Source organism: Petaurus breviceps, unplaced genomic scaffold (assembly GCF_028583685.1).
Source record: "Petaurus breviceps papuanus isolate PSGF00001 unplaced genomic scaffold, PetGlider_PUasm1.0 70436, whole genome shotgun sequence".
NCBI lineage: Eukaryota > Metazoa > Chordata > Mammalia > Diprotodontia > Petauridae > Petaurus > Petaurus breviceps.
In genome coordinates this window covers 9,583-20,901 of record NW_027186463.1, presented here as the reverse complement: position 1 = coordinate 20,901, position 11,319 = coordinate 9,583, and the positions used below count along the sequence as shown (strand labels likewise).

Below are 11,319 nucleotides of genomic sequence, written 5' to 3'. Positions count from 1 at the left end.
AAAAAAAAAAAAGTGACCCCTAGGAGGAGTCGTACCTAAACCATCACTCAATATTTATTGACTCTCTACTATGTGTGAATCACCATATGGAATACCAACCTATCACCAGCTCCTGTTGATTTAGTAATCTGTTAACTCCTTAGCAAAGATAAATGGTCAGCTTAAAGCAGGAATAAGGCACAGGATAGGAGTTGTTATTCGACACCTAGGCACTAGGAAAAAGAGAAGAAATTAAAATATGACAAAGGACCTTAGCTGTCATAATCCATTCTTCTCATGTTACAGAGAAGGAAAATAAAACCCAGACATGATTAATGACTTGCCCCAAATCACCCAGCTAGTCAATGGCAGAGCTAGGAAAGTGTCAAAGACAAACTTCACTGACTTCCCAGTTTTCTTTGGGACTGATACTGGCTGTCTTACCCCAGATCCTATTAATGACATGCCACTTTCAGCTCACATGCTATAGATTTTCCACCCTTTCTTTGAGAGGAGGAGGAGGAGAAGTAGTAACAAGAAAAGTTGTAATTGATATTTACATACTGCTCTATAATTAACAAAAATTCCTAGATTATGACAGTAATACAAACAAATTTAGAAATCTTAACTTCTGGATTCCAGCTGAAATCCAGTTCCCATCAGAGATTTATCTCTCTTCTATGCGTGGAAAGGGTTGAGATGAGAGACCTACTAGGACCTATTCAGAGCCAAGAAGATTGTGGGGGGAAAATGCATGGAACACAGTGGGCTAACACTTCCCTGTGTGTCTCCAGGACAGGAAGGGATGGGGAGGTAGTACCACTGTAAAAGGGTATTTTCATACCCTCCAGGATAGATCAGTGGCTAACCTGATCTACAAATTCCTCAACTAGGTTGAAGTTAACCTGCAGAAAGTCAATTGTGGGGCATCTTTATTTATTTATTTTTTTCCTTTTGGAGGGCAATTGGGGTGAAGTAACTTGCCCAAGGTTACACGGCTAGTTTTTTTGTGCAGGTGTTAAGTGTCTGAGGCCAGAACCGAACTCAGTTCCTCCTGACTCCAGGGCTGGTGCTTTACTCACTGCGCCACCTAGCCACCCCGGCATCATTATTTTAAGGTGTATATACTTCAGCTACCACCTATCTGGTTCTTGCATGTAAGCATAAGATGAGAAACAGAAGCTCCATTTTATATGGGCTTTATATTTGTACATTATAACCTAGCTCATTTGTAAAAACTGACCCATTTTCAGAGGGACACTTCTATCAGCAAAAGACTCACTGAGTTATCAGTTATCAGATTATCAGTTATCAGTTATCAGATAACAAAAGTTATCACTGCCAACTATTGAGATTTTTGCCTCTGATTCTTGGTGAGTGGGAAAAAACTAGGATTCGCTCAAGTGGGACTTAATTCAGCTATTTTCCACTTTCTATCAGCATCTAAATCCCAAGATCTGACAATTTGATCAGTATCTTCTAATGGTTTTCAGTGTGCCATGTTTATCATGATGTGCATAATTATAAATGGCTGTGATGCTTCTTCTATAAAGGCATGATTATTAAATACCAACTGTGTGCAGAGCTCTTTGCTAAGCCCCGGTGGAGAATACTAAGTTAGATAAGATATTGCCCTTGCCCACATGGAGCTTATAGTCTAGATACAGGCCTGAAGGCTGCAGGTTCCCCACACCTGGTCACTCTAGAAGGTGGATATGGTTCATAAAGATAGCTAAATACACAATATTGCTGGACAAGTACATCAAATAGATACAAAACAAAGTACCATGTGAGGTTACAGGGGAAAGTGGTTATAAATCTTAGATATGGTCCTCAGAAGGATTTTAGAGACCCTCAAATTTGATTGTACTTGGCTATGAAAGCCCTAATGATTCTGGCCCCATTCCTCATATGGCAAGTCCTATGCATGCTCACAGCTAGCTGGCAACTTAACTAATCCCTGCTGTGGTGTTAGTGACCTGATAGGGAAGGCTTTAGTTAATGATGATCTGAGACTCTAGCAGCAGCTCGTCACACCAGAGACCCCAATATGGGCCCATTGATTAGTAGTTGGGAAAATTTCTCAGTCATAGAGTTTTGCTTCCCAGCCTTTCCTTTCACTGTGCATTATCAGAGTGGTGTGGGTGGGAGGGAGTGATGGCAGGGCTTAACTTTTTTTTCAATCTGGGGAAGACTGTATAAGGCACCAACTTATGTGCCCATGTAACTGTGTTTGCAAACTGGGTAATGAGCTTAGATCTTTGCTCCTCCTCCTGGAGCTTCCCAAAGTCTATTAAAAAACCTCTTCTTCCTTGTACTCCTCCAGGCCATATACAAAATGGTATCCTCGGTAATGAAAATGCCTGAAGATGAGTCCACTCCCGAGAAGCGAACAGACAAAATTTTCCGGCAGATGGACACAAACAATGATGGTAAGCTATGGGGCAGTCTCTCTGCTTGGTGTTATTAGAAGCCAAAACGCATTCGTCCATACCCCAGATTCCTCCCTCCTCTCCCCTCTCCCAATCCTCCAGCCTGAAGTCAAAGCCCGTAAGTGGGATCCAGGGGTGGGAGGCTTCAGCAACTGAATCATACAGACTGCAGAGAAGCAGACAGTAATGGAAGAAAGTCAGGCCTGTCCCTGAAGTTACCTTTGGGGCTGATTAAAAGCACCTTTTCCTATGCTCAATGGAAACCTGGGTAACTTGGTAATTTTCCGCAGAAAGCTGTCCCCTGCAGCCATCTCTGCTTGTTTTCTCATCTTCAGATCATGTTGACTGGGCCCCACTACTTCCTAATAAACACCTTCAGTCATCCAGCCCAGCTCTAAATACACACGGCATGCTCTGTGCACTGTGTGGATTGGAACAGAGTGTTCCACATTCTAATTTATCCTCTGGGGCTGAAAACTTCTTTCTTAGAACTCAGAGGAGTTGGCCCTCCCTGGGAGCTTAGGAAAGGCTGAGAGAAGGGGATCCAGAGAATCTTGAACAGTAGTGACCCCTCCTCCCTCCAAGGTCCCAGGCATCCCTTCTTTCTAAGGGACAAGAGGAAAGGTCTTGTTTATTTCAGTCTCAGGCTTAGGAGGGAGGCCACTTATTCCAACCTGTTGCTAAGCAAGAATTACCTCTGTCCCATCCTAAGCAGCCATTCAGTTTCTGCTCTTAGAACTCCAGGGATTGGGAACTACAAAGGCTAGTGGTCTTTGAGCTAGACAGGACCTTAGAATCATCTGACACAGGGGTTCTTAATCTGAGATTCATGAACTTGTAAAAAAAAAAATACTTTGGGGGCAGCTAGGTGGTGAAGTAAATAGAGCACAGGCCCTGGAGTCAGGAGAACCTGAGTTCAAATCCTACCTCAGACACTTAACACTTATTAGCTATGTGACCTTGGGCAAGTCACCTAACCCCAATTGCCTTGCCTTCTCCCCTCAAAAAAAAACCAACTTTGATAGCTATATTTCAACATTTTTGGTTTTCTTTGTAATCCTGTATCTTATTTTATCCATTTTAGACTATTATTCTGAGAAGGGGGCCCAGGAACTTCCCCAGACTGATAAAAGGGTCTATGATATACAAAAATGGTTAAGAACCCTTGCTCTAGTCATACTGCACCTACATTTTGCAAATGAAGAAACTGAGTGATTTACCCAATGTCCCATAGTAAATAGACACGCTGGGATCTGAATACAGGTCTTCTGACTCCAAATCAATATCACACACCTTACTTTCTAAGCCTGGGGCAGTGGATAGAGCACCAGGCCTGGGGGCAGAAAGATTCATCTCCCTGAACTCAAATCTGCCCTCAGATAGTTACTAGCTATGTGACCCTGGACAAGTCACTCTTTGCCTCAGTTTCTCCATCTGTAAAATGAGCTGGAGAAGGAAATGGCAAAGCACTGCAGTATCTTTGCCAAGAAAACCCCAGATGAGGCCATGGAGAATCAGACATGACTGAAAAATGACTGGACAACAACTTCCCAACTCAGACCATTCCACTGTGGGACAGTTCATGTAAGAAAGTTACTTTACCTGTAGCTATTGAGATGATATGAGGTTAAAAACCCCTTATTCTATGGAGTTAACAAAAATAAAAACAGCAGCCCATCCACGTTCCACTAAAAGAAAACTCCAAGGTCTAACAGTGATCCTTTAATTCTGAAGAGCATCCCAAAAAGATGTTCCTCAGAACCTTGGACAGGTCATTACCTCTCTGCACTCTTCATTTTCCCCTCTGAAAAATGAGCGTTGTACCAGACAGCCTCTAAGATCCTTTCAATTAACAACTAATATTTATTAAGTGCCACTGAACTAAGTGCTGAGGGAGATGAAATGTTTTAGATCAGAGTTTGGGAAGGACCTTGGAGGTCATTGGGTACAACCTTTTCATTTTAGAGATGGGAAAACCAAGGTCCAGAGAAAGGAAGTGTCTTCAAACCCAGATGCTCCATCACCAAATCCAGTGTTGTTTTGCTACAGTCCTTGGCCTCTTTGTACTTAGACAAATAGAATAATAGTCACATAACTGGATTACGTGATAAATGGAGGAAGGAGGAAGGAAGGGAATAAGCATTTATGTATCATCAGGCACTATGCTTAACACTTTTACAAATATTATCTCATTTGACCCTCATGGTAATCCTGCAGGGAAGGTGGCATTATTATCCTCATTTTACAGTTAAGGAAACTGAGGCAAACAGGTTAAATGACTTCCCCAGGGTCACACGACTAGTAAGTCTCTGCAATCAGATTTAACCAGTCTTACTGATTCCAGGCCCAGCGCTGTATTCACTGGGCCACCAGCTGCCTCATGATAAATACAATGGAAAGCTACAAAACAAAGGGTCATATGAGGTCTGAGGGGGAAGGGTCCCTCCAATGGGGGAAGGGACATTGGCTCTGACATTTTAGGATGCCCTAACTTTAATTTAAAATAATGGGAAGTGGTGACTAAGGTAATTTGAGTATATGCTAGTAGAAGGAGGCCTCTCTAGCTGGTAAAAAGATAGGTTGTTTGTAAAAGCAGGCATTCAATGTACCCAGTCCTCCCCCTTTTAAACCTATTCCTGGAAAACAAATATCTCTGTCCTGGGTCACTAGTTGGTTGGCCCACAAGAGTTTATGTGCTCCAATCCCAGTACATTTACTGCATCAGAGAGAGTCAGACCTGCTTTTCAACCACCCACTCTTTTCCACCCTCCTGAGAAGACAACAGAGCCATTGGCTACACTGAAGCCTTCTTAAATATTTAACCAGTTCTTTGAGTCTTGTTTACAAGGACTGCTTGGGCTGGGCAATGCCAAGACCCCCAGGGCATGAGATTTTATCATCATCTGTCATAATCACTGGCATTCCAGGAAGCATCCAAGCACAATGGCTAAGTAGACAGCTACAGAGATAGGCAGGAAACTCAGTCACTGGATTCCAGTCCCATCTCTGACCCTCAAGTGACATCATACCTACATATGAGTGTCTAATTACTGACCGGGACAGTAGCTCTAGTGACAGAGAGAAGCAATGGGAAACCCATAATAACACCTAATTGCCAGGTGAAAGGAAAAGAAGCTATGTGCTTGTCTTTCAATAGGACACACAGCAATCACATAAACACAGGGCCTGAGATGGGCCTATTCCTCCTGTCCTGCATTGTGCTCTATAGCCTGAGGGGAACAAAGGTTGAATCAGGCAAAGTTTCCTCCCTTCACAAATAAATTTCTGGCGGAGTAAATGGTTATTCTTAGTTTATCTGGAGATGGAAGAGGAGGGATGAGACACAGGCAGTGCTTGAGGATGGTGTTGTAGGAATAGGATTGACCTTGGTTTCTAGTCCCGGATTTACTATTCCCTAGTTCTGTAACCTTAGAGGAATCACTTGTCCTCTCTGAGCCTTAGTTTCCCCATCTGGAAAATGCAAGGGTGTGGGGGAGAAATTCATTAATCTCAGAGGTTCCTGCCAGTTCTGACATTCTAGAGTAGTCTAGGTATTTTGTTTTGGGCATTCTGACTCTTGAGTGTGCTAGAGCAGAAGAAGTTCTGGACTTGAGCTTAAATCTCGGATCTGCTTCCTGCCTGAGTGACCTTGGGCATACAACAGAATGAATATTAAACAGACCTACCCCAAGACAAGGAATTTAAAGCACTTTGCAAACCTTAAAATGCTAAGGAGAAAATGTCCATGATTTTTGTTTCTACTACTGTGTGGTCTTTCAGACCTTTTTTGGCTGTAAATTCTATGATCTTATACATGCCCCCTAGGTAGCCAGCCTGGTTGCTGTGTTCACTGGACATAATAATAAATAAAGAAGATTTTACTTTTAAAAGAGTAGATTTAAGGGGAGGATTTCCCCACTTAATGGACTATTAGCGTGTATTACCCAAAGAAGTTGAGGCTTTTCCTCCCTGAATGTGATGATGATGATGATGCTGACAGTGGTGATGGTGATGATGGCATCTAACATTTACATAGCAGTCTACAATAACAGAGCACTTTTACCTCAATTATCTCAGGAGTCAGGTTTAAACAATTCTAGGAGTGCTATATTTGAAGTGAGAGCATTTGACTTTAAATCTCAATTCTGCTGTTTAATATTAGCTAGTATTTATATAGCTCCTTAACGTTTATGATGTACTTTATAAATGTTTTCTCATTTTATCCTCACAACATCCCTGAGCAGTAGATACTCTTATCATTCCCATTTTATGGATGAGGAAATTGAGGCAGAGGTCATGTGACATGCCCAGGGTCCTATAGCTAGGACACCTCTGAAGCAGGATTTGAACTCAGGTCTACTTTGCAGTTGTGTCTGACTCTTCATTGTTTTCTTGGCAGAGATACTAGAGTGCTTTGCCATTTCCTTCTCATTTTACGGATGAGGAAACAGAGGCAAATAGGGTTAAGTGATTTTGCCCATGGTCACACAGCTAGTAAGTGTCTGAGACCAAATTTGACTTCAGGAAGAGGAAGGAGTCTTCCTAACTCCAGGCCCACTCAACCACTTAGATGCAACCTTGGGCAAATCTTCTCTCATTGTTAGCCTACATTCACTGGCCTCCAGTCTAGTGATGATTTCATTATATGAGCCTTCCATTGCACTCCCACTGAAATCAAGAAATGTAGAACAATACAAGGATCTGTTTGAGTTGGATACCACTGATCTACTCTAACTTCTGTCTCCCCACTCCCTTATTTTCTACATGAGAGAACTGAGATGAGGCTCAGAGACATTAAAGTGATTTGCCCAAGGTTGCATCTAAGTGGTTGAGTGGGCCTGGAGTTAGGAAGACTCCTTCCTCTTTCTGAAGTTAAATTTGGTCTCAGACACTTACTAGTAAATGTTTAACAACCAAGATCTCCCAGGGTAAAAAAGAGTAGGTACACACACTTTGAAATTTAATCTTCAGTATGAATACTTTCTTAAGTCTAGACAATCGACAGAACAAGCCCTAATTTTTAGTGATTGCTGATTTCTGAGACAAAATGCTCACACGGGAAATGCAATAATTGAAAACCCGTTAGAGCTGGCTACAGCACTCCCCTGACCAAACCTCATTCCTTTCTACTTTCTCTTTAAACTGGATGTATGATATCCTTCTTACCATAGGAACCCTCAGCCTAGAAGGAACAAGTGAAGGTTTCTTTGATTTTAAAAAGGGCTCTTTTCTTCAATGAAAAGTATTCTTTTTCACTCAGGCATTCTGAGTGGCTTATAGTCCTGTCTGAAAGCAGCAAAGAAAGTGAGGACCACTGTGTATCAAGATCCTGTTAGTGGGATACTGGGATTTGTACTTGGAATCAAAGGGACCTGGGTTTGAATCTCAGCTCTAATATTTTTCAATTCTGTAACCAGTCTGTCAGTCAAGAATTACTCATTAAGAGTTTACTATGTGCTAAACACTGTGCTAAGCATTGGAGATACAAAAAAAAGCTTAAAAAGTCCCTGCCTGGGAGTGGATAGAGCACTGGTCCTGGAGTCAGGAGGACCTGAGTTAAATTTGGCTTCAGACACTAGTTGTGTGACCCTGGGCAAGTCACTTAACCCAGATTGCCTCCCAAGGGGTTAAAAAAAAAGCACCTGTCCTCAAGGAACTCATATTCCAATGAAGGAGACAACACACAGACATGGTACATACAAGAAATAGAGGAATAAGAAGATACAGATAAATATATGTATGTATGCATAGATATCTCTTTTGTATCTCTATGTATATATACATATATAGATCTATATGTATCTATATATAGACCCATAAATCTATATCTATACATAAACATAGAAATATATCTATATACATAGATATACCTACATATACATATATAGATCTATAGAGATATAAAATAGATCAATAGAGATATATGATAAATGGCTAGATCTATAGATATCTATCTATATACACATATATAAATGTAGATATAATAGAAGGTAATCTCAGAAGGAAGGTAAATCAGCATTAAGGAGAGACTAGGAAAGGTTTCTTGAAGAAGTCTTGACTTGACAACTTAAAAGAAGCCAGAGAAGCCAAGAGATGGGAATGAATAAGGAAAGAATTCCAGGCCTAGGAGATAGCCAGTAAAAATTCACCAAGTTGGGAGATGGCGTATCTTATGTGAGGAACAGCAAGGTGGCTGGATTTCAGAGGTGGTGGGAATAAAGAGTAAGAAGACTGAAAAAGTAGAAAGGGCCAGGGTGTGAAAGGCTTTAAAAGCCAAACAGATTTTTTATTTAATCCTGAAGGTGATGGGGAACCACTGGAGTTTATTAGTGACTTATCCTCTCTGAGCTTTAATTATCCCAATCTATATAATGATAAAGTTGGAATATGTGATCTTGAGGGTTCTTTCATTCTACGATTCTGTGGTTCAGTGGTGGAGGCCAGGGCAGGGAAATAGGTACCTATCCCAGAAGCAGGAAGCTCAGTTTGATATAATAGTTCCAATCAGTGAAAAACTAATTCAGATTCTTTCCCAAGTATGGGTTTCTCCAATTTGGGCTGTTGTATGTTTAGGGTTTATGCCCTTTTTTTTAAAAAGTTACCAGTATCTTGAAATTTTGAGAAATAAAACATATTCTTTTTTTTTCTTCTTTTTTTGGAGGGGAGAAAGGCAGGGCAGTTGGGGTTAAGTGATTTGCCCAAAGTCACGCAGCTAGTAAGTGTTAAGTGTCTGAGGTTGGATTTGAACTCAGGTCTGGTGCTCTATTCACTTCGCCATCTAGCCACCCCTTAAAGCAGATTCTTACAATGATTCACAAGGTCTTTTAGCATGTACTGTGGTCACCATATTGAACCTTCATACTATATACAATGGTACTTCATCATGAAAAAATGAATTTAAAAAAAAGCAAGTCTTTTAAGTAGAGAATATCATATTCTGTATTTTTAGAAAGCCAAAGTTTTAGGTTTGAAAAGTGAGCTTATTAGCTTATTAGGATAAATGCCTTCTTTGGAGCAGCATATTTGATCAGAGCTTGGTACCCTGTTTCTCTTTTGTTTGGTTTCTTTTTTTCTTTTTTTTTTTTGGTTGTTCTTTTGTTCCCCCTCAGGCAAACTGTCACTGGAAGAATTCATTAAAGGTGCCAAGAGTGATCCTTCCATTGTCCGGTTGTTACAGTGTGACCCAAGCAGCGCAAGTCAGTTCTAACCCTGCCCACATCTGGACAGTTGCAAAGAGCCACTGGCTTGTCATTCCAGCTTTGCTTACAGAAATGGATGCCTTCTCAAACCATTCCTCTGCTGTTTTCGGATAAGGTCCTTTGGTCCGGTGGTTTCCCTCCATGCAGTGGCATGGCCAGCCACAAATCCCCCATCATCCACACCAGGGCCAAAGTCCTTTGGTCACCCAAATTTATTATCAGTTTTCCTTCTGTCATCCTGATTCCTTTGCAGACCCCTAATATCACTTAGAGATAAGTTTCATGCAGACAGCAAGGGGGGCTTGGGCCCCAGGGGCGGGAGACATCTCCCTTCACTTGGGGAATCTGTATGAATACATTCTAATTACCATGAGAAGAGCTGAGATAGGACTTTACAAAATAGAGCCAAGGTTAGTTAATTTATTTTGCTTTGAAAATGACTGTTTGAAGAGTTGGAAGCTAAAAGCAGACAGAACGAACCCTCTCCTGTGCATGAATTTGTTCTTTTTCTTTTTGTTGGGAAAAAATGGCTTGCACTTATCCGATGATGGTCTTCGCTTTCTTTTAACATATAAAATATATATATGGTGAAGTACAGTTTCATGGTAAGGTCACCTATTTAATGCATCTGACAGCTTTTCCAGCTTTTTCCTCCCTTAGTGGTCTGTGATTAACCCAATGCTGATTGTTTTGTGGTATTTATGCATCTGCAATTTGCTGTATTTCAGAAGAAATGCATGTTTAGCCTTTATTATGGCTATTCCACTGTCCAATACCTGAATGCACATATTTGTTCAAGGTTCATTTTTACTGTTGGTTGGTCCAGCGTTTCCTGTATTAAAATCATGAAATAAAAGGAATGATCTGAAGCTTGAATTTTTCCATCAAAGTTCCACCCTGGGGCGTGTTGCTTCCAGTGGTCACCATCCCGTGTGGGGCAGTTAATCTGCTCACCCTGCTCTTTGTAAACATTGCTCCCCCCTCGTCCCTTGCATTGTCACTGTGTTGATCAATCTTATGCATTCCAGTGTTATTTAATATCTGCCTAATGCCAAGAGATATGAATTGAAATAAAATGATGACTTTTCTTGTCAGCTCTTTCTCTGTCCACTTTTAATCAGCACAGCAGTTGAGGAGGCAAATTGCTTAGCAGGGCCCAGGGATGATATGAACAGGAATAGTGCAGGCAGGAAAGCCCCTTGTCTGGTGTCTGTTTGGCATCTGGAGGTGACCCTGCATTCTTGAAGTCCATGCCATTGGAGTCCTACCTCTGGTAGGTTCTACTAAACTGGAGAGTGAGCTCAAGCCCAAGCCAGGTGATAGATTGTGTGTCTGGCATTCAAAGGCCAGTCTACTAGCTAAGTTTAGAAAGGCTCAACTCTAGGTTGATTGCATAGTGATATGTTTTTTCAGTCAAGCAATTATCAAAGATGGAGAAGTTCACTCTGCATCTGTACAGAGAGTAGCAGGACTAATAAATCCCCAGATTCTTAAAGTATTCCAGGAGAGTGGTATATCTTGGGGTTTGGGTTGCACATCCCAAAGGCTTTTATCTGGTGGAAAATACATGTCTTCTGAAGGCCTTGGTTATCTATCATTGGCCATGTTCTGTATAGAAAAAATACTCAAACTTTTTGGTCATTTTGCTACTAAAAGATCAGATAGTATACTCTGAAATTCAGCAGGGTAGAGGCAAATCCTGTTGCCTG

At 41.3% G+C, this 11,319-nt stretch overlaps 1 long non-coding RNA gene across 1 annotated transcript; it reads left to right on the top strand.

The window, feature by feature from the left end:
- The first annotated feature begins 92 nt into the window (after positions 1-92).
- On the top strand, positions 93-10,704 carry LOC138174644 (uncharacterized). Its single transcript, XR_011171797.1, has 2 exons — positions 93-2,411; positions 9,521-10,704. It is a non-coding gene; the product is annotated as an uncharacterized lncRNA (long non-coding RNA).
- Positions 10,705-11,319: the final 615 nt, after the last annotated feature.